The sequence below is a fragment of the Nematostella vectensis genome, chromosome 5 (genome assembly GCF_932526225.1).
Source record: "Nematostella vectensis chromosome 5, jaNemVect1.1, whole genome shotgun sequence".
Taxonomy (NCBI): domain Eukaryota; kingdom Metazoa; phylum Cnidaria; class Anthozoa; order Actiniaria; family Edwardsiidae; genus Nematostella; species Nematostella vectensis.
Genome location: NC_064038.1, coordinates 16,398,052 through 16,415,689, shown reverse-complemented (window position 1 = coordinate 16,415,689; position 17,638 = coordinate 16,398,052). Strand labels below are relative to the sequence as shown.

General features: G+C 35.2%; 8 non-coding genes across 8 annotated transcripts; all 8 read right to left on the bottom strand.

Annotated features, from left to right (window-relative positions):
• Window positions 1–1,478: 1,478 nt before the first annotated feature.
• LOC125567105 lies at window positions 1,479–1,617 on the bottom strand. The gene has a single exon (XR_007311628.1). It is a non-coding gene; the product is annotated as a U4 spliceosomal RNA (small nuclear RNA).
• Window positions 1,618–3,359: 1,742 nt separating this feature from the next.
• Window positions 3,360–3,498, bottom strand: LOC125567181. Its single transcript, XR_007311705.1, has one exon. It is a non-coding gene; the product is annotated as a U4 spliceosomal RNA (small nuclear RNA).
• Window positions 3,499–5,238: 1,740 nt separating this feature from the next.
• On the bottom strand, window positions 5,239–5,377 carry LOC125567124. The gene has a single exon (XR_007311647.1). It is a non-coding gene; the product is annotated as a U4 spliceosomal RNA (small nuclear RNA).
• A 1,729-nt stretch (window positions 5,378–7,106) lies between these two features.
• On the bottom strand, window positions 7,107–7,245 carry LOC125567160. Its single transcript, XR_007311684.1, has one exon. It is a non-coding gene; the product is annotated as a U4 spliceosomal RNA (small nuclear RNA).
• A 2,968-nt stretch (window positions 7,246–10,213) lies between these two features.
• On the bottom strand, window positions 10,214–10,352 carry LOC125567126. Its single transcript, XR_007311649.1, has one exon. It is a non-coding gene; the product is annotated as a U4 spliceosomal RNA (small nuclear RNA).
• A 1,275-nt stretch (window positions 10,353–11,627) lies between these two features.
• Window positions 11,628–11,766, bottom strand: LOC125567142. Its single transcript, XR_007311666.1, has one exon. It is a non-coding gene; the product is annotated as a U4 spliceosomal RNA (small nuclear RNA).
• Window positions 11,767–14,743: 2,977 nt separating this feature from the next.
• Window positions 14,744–14,882, bottom strand: LOC125567149. The gene has a single exon (XR_007311673.1). It is a non-coding gene; the product is annotated as a U4 spliceosomal RNA (small nuclear RNA).
• A 1,741-nt stretch (window positions 14,883–16,623) lies between these two features.
• On the bottom strand, window positions 16,624–16,762 carry LOC125567117. The gene has a single exon (XR_007311641.1). It is a non-coding gene; the product is annotated as a U4 spliceosomal RNA (small nuclear RNA).
• Window positions 16,763–17,638: the final 876 nt, after the last annotated feature.

Genomic DNA, 17,638 nt, shown 5'->3' with positions numbered 1-17,638 from the left:
TCAAAGAAAATAAATTTTCAGGAAGGAGAAATCTAACTAAAATGAGAAGAATATAACATAAAAACTGCATTCTTTCAACTCATTCATTTCTACGCAGTCCAATTAATAAACATTTATCAAATTAAAATGAGGTAAAATAGACGAACCAGTAAGGTAGAAAAAGATGCCGTGACCAGGATTCGAACCTGGGTTATTGCGGCCACTACGTAATGTACTAACCACTATACGATCACAGCGAGATTGATTTCAGATAAAGAAAAAAATAACAAAAAAAATGCAAGCTTTCTAATGAGTTCTAGGCAGTTTGCATATATCTAAATATTAGTTTTAGAAAATGTACGATTCTATACTGAGTATTGTTGCTTACCTGACAACACAAAGCAGCCAAACAAGTAAAGTTTAAATAAAAAATGACATGACTTTTATTCGAACCTTGGTTATTGCAGCCACAACGCAATGCACTAACCAGTATACGATCACGGCGAGATTGATTTGAGAAAAAGAAAAAAATAACAAATAAATGGAAGCTTCATATGGAGTTCTAAGCTTTTTGCTTATGCTCTTAAACAAGGTACGAGTGCATTCTCAGTATTAGGGCTTATAGAACAACATGAAGACAAACAAGTAAAGTTGAAAAAAAAAAATGCCGTGACCAGAATTCGAACCTGAGTTATTGCGGCCAGAAAGGAGTGTACTAACCACTATACGATCACGGCGAGATTGATTTCAGATAGAGACAAAATAGCGAAAAAAAATGCAAGCTTTTTAATGAGTTTCAGGCAGTTTGCATATATCTAAATTTTAGTTCTAGAAAATGTACGATTCAATACTTAGTATTGTGGCTTACATGACAACACAAAGCAGCCAAACAAGTAAAGTTAAAATAAATAATGACATGACTATTATTTGAACCTGGGTTATTGCGGCCACAACGCAATGTTCTAACCCTCCCAAGTGACAAAGATTCTCTCAATCAATGTTGATCTGTTTCCGCCAAAAAAACTAATTGTATCTAAACCTTCTGTTCCAGTAAATTCAGAATGTTTCCGATCAAGCAAGTCAACAACGCACGGGTGTTTCGGGTTGCTTCTTATAGCCATTTTACCTAGTAACCTCATTTGAAACGAATATAAGGTAAACGGAATAGCCCAATAAAAGTTATTCGCCGCCTAACTCTCTTATTATTGCTTGCTGGAGCAAATTTTGCCGAAAGGAATTGGAGAGATAAAAGGTAGCTTTCCAAGGAGCTCTTAGCCGTTTGCTTATTTTGTAATTTCTTCTAAATAAGAACTGACTGCAAACGCATAATTGTGAAACATTTACATTAACTACCAAGAAAACGGTTATCTTGCATTCTTGAAAAAGAGCACGTTATGGTTTTTAATACATTGATTTTCACATTTCAGAAAAGGCTCACACAAATAACCAGGCCTTTTCTACTAAAGATGTTCTATTTTGCATTTGTTTGTTAATGGTGGCCCTAAATAGGGCCCACAAAAATTGCAAAGCCGACTATGCTTCAAGTCGTCTCGCGGGGTATTGGGAAAAGTTTTCAATCAGCAATAACCGCGCCTCGGATGGACCTCATCAGCTACGGTAATGCCACTGCGCAAAGCTAGTCGTGATAAAGACGACTACGAGTTCCCTTTGGAATACAAATCTTGTCAATGTGGGACAAAAGAGAACCGAATTATTGAAATCTATGATTGACAAATGAATTAGAATATCTTTGGCAGAAAAAAGAACTCTCAGGAGCAAACGTTGACTAAATGTGGTTCAATGTTTGGAAACAAGAAAAATGTGACAAAACTTTTCTTTATTTTCAAAATATTTGAAAACAAAGCAAAAATAACATGCCCCTACTCTGCGCGCGTTTGATTAAATCAAAGAAAATAAATTTTCAGGAAGGAAAAATCTAACTAAAATGAGAAGAATATAACATAAAAACTGCATTCTTTCAACTCATTCATTTCTACGCAGTCCAATTAATAAACATTTATCAAATTAAAATGAGGTAAAATAGACGAACCAGTAAGGTAGAAAAAGATGCCGTGACCAGGATTCGAACCTGGGTTATTGCGGCCACTACGTAATGTACTAACCACTATACGATCACAGCGAGATTGATTTCAGATAAAGAAAAAAATAACAAAAAAAATGCAAGCTTTCTAATGAGTTCTAGGCAGTTTGCATATATCTAAATATTAGTTTTAGAAAATGTACGATTCTATACTGAGTATTGTTGCTTACCTGACAACACAAAGCAGCCAAACAAGTAAAGTTTAAATAAAAAATGACATGACTTTTATTCGAACCTTGGTTATTGCAGCCACAACGCAATGCACTAACCAGTATACGATCACGGCGAGATTGATTTGAGAAAAAGAAAAAATGACAAATAAATGGAAGCTTCATATGGAGTTCTAAGCTTTTTGCTTATGCTCTTAAACAAGGTACGAGTGCATTCTCAGTATTAGGGCTTATAGAACAACATGAAGACAAACAAGTAAAGTTGAAAAAAAAATGCCGTGACCAGAATTCGAACCTGAGTTATTGCGGCCAGAAAGGAGTGCACTAACCACTATACGATCACGGCGAGATTGATTTCAGATAGAGACAAAATAGCGAAAAAAACATGCAAGCCTTTCAATGAGTTCTAGGCAGTTTGCATATATCTAAATTTTAGTTCTAGAAAATGTACGATTCAATACTTAGTATTGTGGCTTACACGACAACACAAAGCAGCCAAACAAGTAAAGTTAAAATAAATAATGACATGACTATTATTTGAACCTGGGTTATTGCGGCCACAACGCAATGTTCTAACCCTCCCAAGTGACAAAGATTCTCTCAATCAATGTTGATCTGTTTCCGCCAAAAAAACTAATTGTATCTAAACCTTCTGTTCCAGTAAATTCAGAATGTTTCCGATCAAGCAAGTCAACAACGCACGGGTGTTTCGGGTTGCTTCTTATAGCCATTTTACCTAGTAACCTCATTTGAAACGAATATAAGGTAAACGGAATAGCCCAATAAAAGTTATTCGCCGCCTAACTCTCTTATTATTGCTTGCTGGAGCAAATTTTGCCGAAAGGAATTGGAGAGATAAAAGGTAGCTTTCCAAGGAGCTCTTAGCCGTTTGCTTATTTTGTAATTTCTTCTAAATAAGAACTGACTGCAAACGCATAATTGTGAAACATTCACATTAACTACCAAGAAAACGGTTATCTTGCATTCTTGAAAAAGAGCACGTTATGGTTTTTAATACATTGATTTTCACATATCAGAAAAGGCTCACACAAATAACCAGGCCTTTTCTACTAAAGATGTTCTATTTTGCATTTGTTTGTTAATGGTGGCCCTAAGCAGGGCCCACAAAAATTGCAAAGCCGACTATGTTTCAAGTCGTCTCGCGGGGTATTGGGAAAAGTTTTCAATAAGCAATAACCGCGCCTCGGATGGACCTCATCAGCTACGGTAATGTAACTGCGCAAAGCTAGCCGTGATAAAGACGACTACGAGTTCCCTTTAGAATACAAATCTTGTCAATGTGGGACAAAAGAGAACCGAATTATTGAAATCTATGATTGACAAATGAATTAGAATATCTTTGGCAGAAAAAAGAACTCTCAGGAGCAAACGTTGACTAAATGTGGTTCAATGTTTGGAAACAAGAAAAATGTGACAAAACTTTTCTTTATTTTCAAATTATTTGAAAACAAAGCAAAAATAACATGCCCCTACTCTGCGCGCGTTTGATTAAATCAAAGAAAATAAATTTTCAGGAAGGAGAAATCTAACTAAAATGAGAAGAATATAACATAAAAACTGCATTCTTTCAACTCATTCATTTCTACGCAGTCCAATTAATAAACATTTATCAAATTAAAATGAGGTAAAATAGACGAACCAGTAAGGTAGAAAAAGATGCCGTGACCAGGATTCCAACCTGGGTTATTGCGGCCACTACGTAATGTACTAACCACTATACGATCACGGCGAGATTGATTTCAGATAAAGAAAAAAATAACCAAATAAATGCAAGCTTTCTAATGAGTTCTAGGCAGTTTGCATATATCTAAATTTTAGTTTTAGAAAATGTACGATTCTATACTGAGTATTGTGGCTTACCTGACAACACAAAGCAGCCAAACAAGTAAAGTTAAAATAAAAAATGACATGACTTTTATTCGAACCTTGGTTATTGCAGCCACAACGCAATGTACTAACCAGTATACGATCACGGCGAGATTGATTTGAGATAAAGAAAAAATGACAAATAAATGGAAGCTTCATATGGAGTTCTAAGCTTTTTGCTTATGCTCTTAAACAAGGTACGAGTGCATACTCAGTATAAGGGCTTATAGAACAACATGAAGACAAACAAGTAAAGTTGAAAAAAAAATGCCGTGACCAGAATTCGAACCTGAGTTATTGCGGCCAGAAAGGCGTGTACTAACCACTATACGATCACGGCGAGATTGATTTCAGATAGAGACAAAATAGCGAAAAAAACATGCAAGCCTTTCAAGAGTTCTAGGCAGTTTGCATATATCTAAATTTTAGTTCTAGAAAATGTACGATTCAATACTTAGTATTGTGGCTTACACGACAACACAAAGCAGCCAAACAAGTAAAGTTAAAATAAATAATGACATGACTATTATTTGAACCTGGGTTATTGCGGCCACAACGCAATGTTCTAACCCTCACAAGTGACAAAGATTCTCTCAATCAATGTTGATCTGTTTCCGCAAAAAAAACTAATTGTATCTAAACCTTCTGTTCCAGTAAATTCAGAATGTTTCCGATCAAGCAAGTCAACAACGCACGGGATTTCGGGCTGCTTTTTATAGTCATTTTACCTAGTAACCTCATTTGAAACGAATAAAAGGTAAACGGAATAGCCCAATAAAAGTTATTCGCCGCCTAACTCTCTTATTATTGCTTGCTGGAGCAAATTTTGCCCAAAGGAATTGGAGGGATAAAAGGTAGCTTTCCAAGGAGCTCTTAGCCGTTTGCTTATTTTGTAATTTCTTCTAAATAAGAACTGACTGCAAACGCATAATTGTGAAACATTCTCATTAACTACCAAGAAAACGGTTATCTTGCATTCTTGAAAAAGAGCACGTTATGGTTTTTAATACATTGATTTTCACATATCAGAAAAGGCTCACACAAATAGCCAGGCATTTTCTACTAAAGATGTTCTATTTTGCATTTGTTTGTTAATGGTGGCCCTAAATAGGGCCCACAAAAATTGCAAAGCCGACTATGTTTCAAGTCGTCTCGCGGGGTATTGGGAAAAGTTTTCAATCAGCAATAACCGCACCTCGGATGGACCTCATCAGATACGGTAATGCCACTGCGCAAAGCTAGCCGTGATAAGGACGACTACGAGTTCCCTTTGGAATACAAATCTTGTCAATGTGGGACAAAAGAGAACCGAATTATTGAAATCTATGATTGACAAATGAATTAGAATATCTTTGGCAGAAAAAAGAATTCTCAGGAGCAAACGTTGACTAAATGTGGTTCAATGTTTGGAAACAAGAAAAATGTGACAAAACATTTCTTTATTTTCAAATTATTTGAAAACAAAGCAAAAATAACATGCCCCTACTCTGCGCGCGTTTGATTAAATCAAAGAAAATAAATTTTCAGGAAGGAGAAATCTAACTAAAATGAGAAGAATATAACATAAAAACTGCATTCTTTCAACTCATTCATTTCTACGCAGTCCAATTAATAAACATTTATCAAATTATAACGAGGTAAAATAGACGAACCAGTAAGGTAGAAAAAGATGCCGTGACCAGGATTCGAACCTGGGTTATTGCGGCCACTACGTAATGTACTAACCACTATACGATCACAGCGAGATTGATTTCAGATAAAGAAAAAAATAACTAAAAAATGCAAGCTTTCTAATGAGTTCTAGGCAGTTTGCATATATCTAAATATTAGTTTTAGAAAATGTACGATTCTATACTGAGTATTGTCGCTTACCTGACAACACAAAGCAGCCAAACAAGTAAAGTTTAAATAAAAAATGACATGACTTTTATTCGAACCTTGGTTATTGCAGCCACAACGCAATGTACTAACCAGTATACGATCACGGCGAGATTGATTTGAGATAAAGAAAAAATGACAAATAAATGGAAGCTTCATATGGAGTTCTAAGCTTTTTGCTTATGCTCTTAAACAAGGTACGAGTGCATACTCAGTATTAGGGCTTATAGAACAACATGAAGACAAACAAGTGAAGTTGAAAAAAAAATGCCGTGACCAGAATTCGAACCTGAGTTATTGCGGCCAGAAAGGAGTGTACTAACCACTATACGATCACGGCGAGATTGATTTCAGATAGAGACAAAATAGCGAAAAAAAATGCAAGCTTTTTAATGAGTTTGCATATATCTAAACTTTAGTTCTAGAAAATGTACGATTCAATACTTAGTATTGTGGCTTACACGACAACACAAAGCAGCCAAACAAGTAAAGTTAAAATAAATAATTACATGACTATTATTTGAACCTGGGTTATTGCGGCCACAACGCAATGTTCTAACCCTCACAAGTGACAAAGATTCTCTCAATCAATGTTGATCTGTTTCCGCAAAAAAAACTAATTGTATCTAAACCTTCTGTTCCAGTAAATTCAGAATGTTTCCGATCAAGCAAGTCAACAACGCACGGGATTTTCGGCTGCTTCTTATAGTCATTTTACCTAGTAACCTCATTTGAAACGAATATAAGGTAAACGGAATAGCCCAATAAAAGTTATTCGCCGCCTAACTCTCTTATTATTGCTTGCTGGAGCAAATTTTGCCCAAAGGAATTGGAGGGATAAAAGGTAGCTTTCCAAGGAGCTCTTAGCCGTTTGCTTATTTTGTAATTTCTTCTAAATAAGAACTGACTGCAAACGCATAATTGTGAAACATTCTCATTAACTACCAAGAAAACGGTTATCTTGCATTCTTGAAAAAGAGCACGTTATGGTTTTTAATACATTGATTTTCACATATCAGAAAAGGCTCGCACAAATAACCAGGCCTTTTCTACTAAAGATGTTCTATTTTGCATTTGTTTGTTAATGGTGGCCCTAAGCAGGGCCCACAAAATTTGCAAAGCCGACTATGTTTCAAGTCGTCTCGCGGGGTATTGGGAAAAGTTTTCAATCAGCAATAACCGCGCCTCGGATGGACCTCATCAGCTACGGTAATGTCACTGCGCAAAGCTAGCCGTGATAAAGACGACTACGAGTTCCCTTTAGAATACAAATCTTGTCAATGTGGGACAAAAGAGAACCGAATTATTGAAATCTATGATTGACAAATGAATTAGAATATCTTTGGCAGAAAAAAGAACTCTCAGGAGCAAACGTTGACTAAATGTGGTTCAATGTTTGGAAACAAGAAAAATGTGACAAAACTTTTCTTTATTTTCAAATTATTTGAAAACAAAGCAAAAATAACATGCCCCTACTCTTCGCGCGTTTGATTAAATCAAAGAAAATAAATTTTCAGGAAGGAGAAATCTAACTAAAATGAGAAGAATATAACATAAAAACTGCATTCTTTCAACTCATTCATTTCTACGCAGTCCAATTAATAAACATTTATCAAATTAAAATGAGGTAAAATAGACAAACCAGTAAGGTAGAAAAAGATGCCGTGACCAGGATTCGAACCTGGGTTATTGCGGCCACTACGTAATGTACTAACCACTATACGATCACAGCGAGATTGATTTCAAATAAAGAAAAAAATAACAAAAAAAATACAAGCTGTCTAATGAGTTCTAGGCAGTTTGCATAAATCTAAATATTAGTTTTAGAAAATGTACGATTCTATACTGAGTATTGTTGCTTACCTGACAACACAAAGCAGCCAAACAAGTAAAGTTTAAATAAAAAATGACATGACTTTTATTCGAACCTTGGTTATTGCAGCCACAACGCAATGTACTAACCAGTATACGATCACGGCGAGATTGATTTGAGATAAAGAAAAAATGACAAATAAATGGAAGCTTCATATGGAGTTCTAAGCTTTTTGCTTATGCTCTTAAACAAGGTACGAGTGCATACTCAGTATTAGGGCTTATAGAAAAACATGAAGACAAACAAGTAAAGTTGAAAAAAAAATGCCGTGACCAGAATTCGAACCTGAGTTATTGCGGCCAGAAAGGAGTGTACTAACCACTACACGATCACGGCGAGATTGATTTCAGATAGAGACAAAATAGCGAAAAAAACATGCAAGCCTTTCAATGAGTTCTAGGCAGTTTGCATATATCTAAATTTTAGTTCTAGAAAATGTACGATTCAATACTTAGTATTGTGGCTTACACGACAACACAAAGCAGCCAAACAAGTAAAGTTAAAATAAATAATGACATGACTATTATTTGAACCTGGGTTATTGCGGCCACAACGCAATGTTCTAACCCTCACAAGTGACAAAGATTCTCTCAATCAATGTTGATCTGTTTCCGCAAAAAAAACTAATTGTATCTAAACCTTCTGTTCCAGTAACCGAATTATTGAAATCTATGATTGACAAATGAATTAGAATATCTTTGGCAGAAAAAAGAACTCTCAGGAGCAAACGTTGACTAAATGTGGTTCAATGTTTGGAAACAAGAAAAATGTGACAAAACTTTTCTTTATTTTCAAATTATTTGAAAACAAAGCAAAAATAACATGCCCCTACTCTGCGCGCGTTTGATTAAATCAAAGAAAATAAATTTTCAGGAAGGAGAAATCTAACTAAAATGAGAAGAATATAACATAAAAACTGCATTCTTTCAACTCATTCATTTCTACGCAGTCCAATTAATAAACATTTATCAAATTATAACGAGGTAAAATAGACGAACCAGTAAGGTAGAAAAAGATGCCGTGACCAGGATTCGAACCTGGGTTATTGCGGCCACTACGTAATGTACTAACCACTATACGATCACAGCGAGATTGATTTCAGATAAAGAAAAAAATAACTAAAAAATGCAAGCTTTCTAATGAGTTCTAGGCAGTTTGCATATATCTAAATATTAGTTTTAGAAAATGTACGATTCTATACTGAGTATTGTCGCTTACCTGACAACACAAAGCAGCCAAACAAGTAAAGTTTAAATAAAAAATGACATGACTTTTATTCGAACCTTGGTTATTGCAGCCACAACGCAATGTACTAACCAGTATACGATCACGGCGAGATTGATTTGAGATAAAGAAAAAATGACAAATAAATGGAAGCTTCATATGGAGTTCTAAGCTTTTTGCTTATGCTCTTAAACAAGGTACGAGTGCATACTCAGTATTAGGGCTTATAGAACAACATGAAGACAAACAAGTGAAGTTGAAAAAAAAATGCCGTGACCAGAATTCGAACCTGAGTTATTGCGGCCAGAAAGGAGTGTACTAACCACTATACGATCACGGCGAGATTGATTTCAGATAGAGACAAAATAGCGAAAAAAACATGCAAGCCTTTCAATGAGTTCTAGGCAGTTTGCATATATCTAAATTTTAGTTCTAGAAAATGTACGATTCAATACTTAGTATTGTGGCTTACACGACAACACAAAGCAGCCAAACAAGTAAAGTTAAAATAAATAATGACATGACTATTATTTGAACCTGGGTTATTGCGGCCACAACGCAATGTTCTAACCCTCACAAGTGACAAAGATTCTCTCAATCAATGTTGATCTGTTTCCGCAAAAAAACTAATTGTATCTAAACCTTCTGTTCCAGTAAATTCAGAATGTTTCCGATCAAGCAAGTCAACAACGCACGGGATTTCGGGCTGCTTCTTATAGTCATTTTACCTAGTAACCTCATTTGAAACGAATATAAGGTAAACGGAATAGCCCAATAAAAGTTATTCGCCGCCTAACTCTCTTATTATTGCTTGCTGGAGCAAATTTTGCACAAAGGAATTGGAGGGATAAAAGGTAGCTTTCCAAGGAGCTCTTAGCCGTTTGCTTATTTTGTAATTTATTCTAAATAAGAACTGACTGCAAACGCATAATTGTGAAACATTCTCATTAACTACCAAGAAAACGGTTATCTTGCATTCTTGAAAAAGAGCACGTTATGGTTTTTAATACATTGATTTTCACATATCAGAAAAGGCTCACACAAATAACCAGGCCTTTTCTACTAAAGATGTTCTATTTTGCATTTGTTTGTTAATGGTGGCCCTAAATAGGGCCCACAAAAATTGCAAAGCCGACTATGTTTCAAGTCGTCTCGCGGGGTATTGGGAAAAGTTTTCAATCAGCAATAACCGCGCCTCGGATGGACCTCATCAGATACGGTAATGCCACTGCGCAAAGCTAGCCGTGATAAGGACGACTACGAGTTCCCTTTGGAATACAAATCTGAGATTGATTTCAGATAAAGAAAAAAATAACAAAAAAAATGCAAGCTTTCTAATGAGTTCTAGGCAGTTTGCATATATCTAAATATTAGTTTTAGAAAATGTACGATTCTATACTGAGTATTGTCGCTTACCTGACAACACAAAGCAGCCAAACAAGTAAAGTTTAAATAAAAAATGACATGACTTTTATTCGAACCTTGGTTATTGCAGCCACAACGCAATGTACTAACCAGTATACGATCACGGCGAGATTGATTTGAGATAAAGAAAAAATGACAAATAAATGGAAGCTTCATATGGAGTTCTAAGCTTTTTGCTTATGCTCTTAAACAAGGTACGAGTGCATACTCAGTATTAGGGCTTATAGAACAACATAAAGACAAACAAGTGAAGTTGAAAAAAAAAAATGCCGTGACCAGAATTCGAACCTGAGTTATTGCGGCCAGAAAGGAGTGTACTAACCACTATACGATCACGGCGAGATTGATTTCAGATAGAGACAAAATAGCGAAAAAAAATGCAAGCTTTTTAATGAGTTTGCATATGTCTAAATTTTAGTTCTAGAAAATGTACGATTCAATACTTAGTATTGTGGCTTACACGACAACACAAAGCAGCCAAACAAGTAAAGTTAAAATCAATAATTACATGACTATTATTTGAACCTCGGTTATTGCGGCCACAACGCAATGTTCTAACCCTCACAAGTGACAAAGATTCTCTCAATCAATGTTGATCTGTTTCCGCAAAAAAAACTAATTGTATCTAAACCTTCTGTTCCAGTAAATTCAGAATGTTTCCGATCAAGCAAGTCAACAACGCACGGGATTTCGGGCTGCTTCTTATAGTCATTTTACCTAGTAACCTCATTTGAAACGAATATAAGGTAAACGGAATAGCCCAATAAAAGTTATTCGCCGCCTAACTCTCTTATTATTGCTTGCTGGAGCAAATTTTGCCCAAAGGAATTGGAGGGATAAAAGGTAGCTTTCCAAGGAGCTCTTAGCCGTTTGCTTATTTTGTAATTTCTTCTAAATAAGAACTGACTGCAAACGCATAATTGTGAAACATTCTCATTAACTACCAAGAAAACGGTTATCTTGCATTCTTGAAAAAGAGCACGTTATGGTTTTTAATACATTGATTTTCACATATCAGAAAAGGCTCGCACAAATAACCAGGCCTTTTCTACTAAAGATGTTCTATTTTGCATTTGTTTGTTAATGGTGGCCCTAAGCAGGGCCCACAAAAATTGCAAAGCCGACTATGTTTCAAGTCGTCTCGCGGGGTATTGGGAAAAGTTTTCAATCAGCAATAACCGCGCCTCGGATGGACCTCATCAGCTACGGTAATGTCACTGCGCAAAGCTAGCCGTGATAAAGACGACTACGAGTTCCCTTTAGAATACAAATCTTGTCAATGTGGGACAAAAGAGAACCGAATTATTGAAATCTATGATTGACAAATGAATTAGAATATCTTTGGCAGAAAAAAGAACTCTCAGGAGCAAACGTTGACTAAATGTGGTTCAATGTTTGGAAACAAGAAAAATGTGACAAAACTTTTCTTTATTTTCAAATTATTTGAAAACAAAGCAAAAATAACATGCCCCTACTCTGCGCGCGTTTGATTAAATCAAAGAAAATAAATTTTCAGGAAGGAGAAATCTAACTAAAATGAGAAGAATATAACATAAAAACTGCATTCTTTCAACTCATTCATTTCTACGCAGTCCAATTAATAAACATTTATCAAATTAAAATGAGGTAAAATAGACGAACCAGTAAGGTAGAAAAAGATGCCGTGACCAGGATTCGAACCTGGGTTATTGCGGCCACTACGTAATGTACTAACCACTATACGATCACAGCGAGATTGATTTCAGATAAAGAAAAAAATAACAAAAAAAATGCAAGCTGTCTAATGAGTTTTAGGCAGTTTGCATAAATCTAAATATTAGTTTTAGAAAATGTACGATTCTATACTGATTATTGTTGCTTACCTGACAACACAAAGCAGCCAAACAAGTAAAGTTTAAATAAAAAATGACATGACTTTTATTCGAACCTTGGTTATTGCAGCCACAACGCAATGTACTAACCAGTATACGATCACGGCGAGATTGATTTGAGATAAAGAAAAAATGACAAATAAATGGAAGCTTCATATGGAGTTCTAAGCTTTTTGCTTATGCTCTTAAACAAGGTACGAGTGCATACTCAGTATTAGGGCTTATAGAACAACATGAAGACAAACAAGTAAAGTTGAAAATAAAATGCCGTGACCAGAATTCGAACCTGAGTTATTGCGGCCAGAAAGGAGTGTACTAACCACTATACGATCACGGCGAGATTGATTTCAGATAGAGACAAAATAGCGAAAAAAACATGCAAGCCTTTCAATGAGTTCTAGGCAGTTTGCATATATCTAAATTTTAGTTCTAGAAAATGTACGATTCAATACTTAGTATTGTGGCTTACACGACAACACAAAGCAGCCAAACAAGTAAAGTTAAAATAAATAATGACATGACTATTATTTGAACATGGGTTATTGCGGCCACAACGCAATGTTCTAACCCTCACAAGTGACAAAGATTCTCTCAATCAATGTTGATCTGTTTCCGCAAAAAAAACTAATTGTATCTAAACCTTCTGTTCCAGTAACCGAATTATTGAAATCTATGATTGACAAATGAATTAGAATATCTTTGGCAGAAAAAAGAACTCTCAGGAGCAAACGTTGACTAAATGTGGTTCAATGTTTGGAAACAAGAAAAATGTGACAAAACGTTTCTTTATTTTCAAATTATTTGAAAACAAAGCAAAAATAACATGCCCCTACTCTGCGCGCGTTTGATTAAATCAAAGAAAATAAATTTTCAGGAAGGAGAAATCTAACTAAAATGAGAAGAATATAACATAAAAACTGCATTCTTTCAACTCATTCATTTCTACGCAGTCCAATTAATAAACATTTATCAAATTATAACGAGGTAAAATAGACGAACCAGTAAGGTAGAAAAAGATGCCGTGACCAGGATTCGAACCTGGGTTATTGCGGCCACTACGTAATGTACTAACCACTATACGATCACAGCGAGATTGATTTCAGATAAAGAAAAAAATAACAAAAAAAATGCAAGCTTTCTAATGAGTTCTAGGCAGTTTGCATATATCTAAATATTAGTTTTAGAAAATGTACGATTCTATACTGAGTATTGTCGCTTACCTGACAACACAAAGCAGCCAAACAAGTAAAGTTTAAATAAAAAATGACATGACTTTTATTCGAACCTTGGTTATTGCAGCCACAACGCAATGTACTAACCAGTATACGATCACGGCGAGATTGATTTGAGATAAAGAAAAAATGACAAATAAATGGAAGCTTCATATGGAGTTCTAAGCTTTTTGCTTATGCTCTTAAACAAGGTACGAGTGCATACTCAGTATTAGGGCTTATAGAACAACATGAAGACAAACAAGTAAAGAAGTAAAGTTGAAAAAAAAAAATGCCGTGACCAGAATTCGAACCTGAGTTATTGCGGCCAGAAAGGAGTGTACTAACCACTATACGATCACGGCGAGATTGATTTCATATACAGACAAAATAGCATAAAAATGCAAGCTATTTAATAAGTTCTAGGCAGTTTGCATATATCTAAATTTTAGTTCTAGAAAATGTACGATTCAATACTTAGTATTGTGGCTTACATGACAACACAAAGCAGCCAAACAAGTAAAGTTAAAATAAATAATGACATGACTATTATTTGAACCTGGGTTATTGCGGCCAAAACGCAATGTTCTAACCCTCCCAAGTGACAAAGATTCTCTCAATCAATGTTGATCTGTTTCCGCAAAAAAAACTAATTGTATCTAAACCTTCTGTTCCAGTAAATTCAGAATGTTTCCGATCAAGCAAGTCAACAACGCACCGGATTTCGGGTTGCTTCTTATAGTCATTTTACCTAGTGACCTCATTTGAAACGAATATAAGGTAAACGGAATAGCCCAATAAAAGTTATTCGCCGCCTAACTCTCTTATTATTGCTTGCTGGAGCAAATTTTGCCGAAAGGAATTGGAGAGATAAAAGGTAGCTTTCCAAGGAGCTCTTAGCCGTTTGCTTATTTTGTAATTTCTTCTAAATAAGAACTGACTGCAAACGCATAATTGTGAAACATTCTCATTAACTACCAAGAAAACGGTTATTTTGCATTCTTGAAAAAGAGCACGTTATGGTTTTTAATTCATTGATTTTCACATATCAGAAAAGGCTCACACAAATAACCAGGCCTTTTCTACTAAAGATGTTCTATTTTGCATTTGTTTGTTAATGGTGGCCCTAAGCAGGGCCCACAAAAATTGCAAAGCCGACTATGTTTCAAGTCGTCTCGCGGGGTATTGGGAAAAGTTTTCAATCAGCAATAATCGCGCCTCGGATGGACCTCATCGGCTACGGTAATGTCACTGCGCAAAGCTAGCCGTGATAAAGACGACTACGAGTTCCCTTTAGATACAAATCTTGTCAATGTGGGACAAAAGAGAAACGAATTATTGAAATCTATGATTGACAAATGAATTAGAATATCTTTAAGCAGAAAAAAGAACTCTCAGGAGCAAACGTTGACTAAATTAGATTCAATGTTTGGAAACAAGAAAAATGTGACAAAACTTTTATTTATTTTCAAATTATTTGAAAAAAAAAAGCAAAAATAACATGCCCCTTCTCTGCGCGCGTTTGATTAAATCAAAGAAAATAAATTTTCAGGAAGGAGAAATCTAACTAAAATGAGAAGAATATAACATAAAAACTGCATTCTTTCAACTCATTCATTTCTACGCAGTCCAATTAATAAACATTTATCAAATTAAAATGAGGTAAAATAGACGAACCAGTAAGGTAGAAAAAGATGCCGTGACCAGGATTCGAACCTGGGTTATTGCGGCCACTACGTAATGTACTAACCACTATACGATCACAGCGAGATTGATTTCAGATAAAGAAAAAAATAACAAAGAAAATGCAAGCTTTCTAATGAGTTCTAGGCAGTTTGCATATATCTAAATATTAGTTTTAGAAAATGTACGATTCTATACTGAGTATTGTTGCTTACCTGACAACACAAAGCAGCCAAACAAGTAAAGTTAAAATAAAAAATGACATGACTTTTATTCGAACCTTGGTTATTGCAGCCACAACGCAATGTACTAACCAGTATACGATCACGTCGAGATTGATTTGAGATAAAGAAAAAATGACAAATAAATAGAAGCTTCATATGGAGTTCTAAGCTTTTTGCTTATGCTCTTAAACAAGGTACAAGTGCATACTCAGTATTAGGGCTTATAGAACAACATGAAGACAAACAAGTAAAGTTGAAAAAAAAAATGCCGTGACCAGAATTCGAACTGAGTTATTGCGGCCAGAAAGGAGTGTACTAACCACTATACGATCACGGCAAGATTGATTTCATATACAGACAAAATAGCAAAAAAATGCAAGCTTTTTAATGAGTTCTAGGCAGTTTGCATATATCTAAATTTTAGTTCTAGAAAATGTACGATTCAATACTTAGTATTGTGGCTTACATGACAACACAAAGCAGCCAAACAAGTAAAGTTAAAATAAATAATGACATGACTATTATTTGAACCTGGGTTATTGCGGCCACAACGCAATGTTCTAACCCTCACAAGTGACAAAGATTCTCTCAATCAATGTTGATCTGTTTCCGCCAAAAAAACTAATTGTATCTAAACCTTCTGTTCCAGTAAATTCAGAATGTTTCCGATCAAACAAGTCAACAACGCACCGGATTTCGGGTTGCTTCTTATAGTCATTTTACCTAGTAACCTCATTTGAAACGAATATAAGGTAAACGGAATAGCCCAATAAAAGTTATTCGCCGCCTAACTCTCTTATTATTGCTTGCTGGAGCAAATTTTGCCGAAAGGAATTGGAGAGATAAAAAGGTAGCTTTCCAAGGAGCTCTTAGCCGTTTGCTTATTTTGTAATTTCTTCTAAATAAGAACTGACTGCAAACGCATAATTGTGAAACATTCACATTAACTACCAAGAAAACGGTTATCTTGCATTCTTGAAAAAGAGCACGTTATGGTTTTTAATTCATTGATTTTCACATATCAGAAAAGGCTCACACAAATAACCAGGCCTTTTCTACTAAAGATGTTCTATTTTGCATTTGTTTGTTAATGGCGGCCCTAAGCAGGGCCCACAAAAATTGCAAAGCCGACTATGTTTCAAGTCGTCTCGCGGGGTATTGGGAAAAGTTTTCAATCAGCAATAACCGCGCCTCGGATGGACCTCATCGGCTACGGTAATGTCACTGCGCAAAGCTAGCCGTGATAAAGACGACTACGAGTTCCCTTTAGAACACAAATCTTGTCAATGTGGGACAAAAGAGAAACGAATTATTGAAATCTATGATTGACAAATGAATTAGAATATCTTTGGCAGAAAAAAGAACTCTCAGGAGCAAACGTTGACTAAATGAGATTCAATGTTTGGAAACAAGAAAAATGTGACAAAACGTTTCTTTATTTTCAAATTATTTGAAAAAAAAAGCAAAAATAACATGCCCCTACTCTGCGCGCGTTTGATTAAATCAAAGAAAATAAATTTTCAGGAAGGAGAAATCTAACTAAAATGAGAAGAATATAACATAAAAACTGCATTCTTTCAACTCATTCATTTCTACGCATTCCAATTAATAAACATTTATCAAATTAAAATGAGGTAAAATAGACGAACCAGTAAGGTAGAAAAAGATGCCGTGACCAGGATTCGAACCTGGGTTATTGCGGCCACTACGTAATGTACTAACCACTATACGATCACAGCGAGATTGATTTCAGATAAAGAAAAAATTAACAAAGAAAATGCAAGCTTTCTAATGAGTTCTAGGCAGTTTGCATATATCTAAATATTAGTTTTAGAAAATGTACGATTCTATACTGAGTATTGTAGCTTACCTGACAACACAAAGCAGCCAAACAAGTAAAGTTAAAATAAAAAATGACATGACTTTTATTCGAACCTTGTTTATTGCAGCCACAACGCAATGTACTAACCAGTATACGATCACGGCGAGATTGATTTAAGATAAAGAAAAAATGAGAAATAAATAGAAGCTTCATATGGAGTTCTAAGCTTTTTGCTTATGCTCTTAAACAAGGTACGAGTGCATACTCAGTATTAGGGCTTATAGAACAAC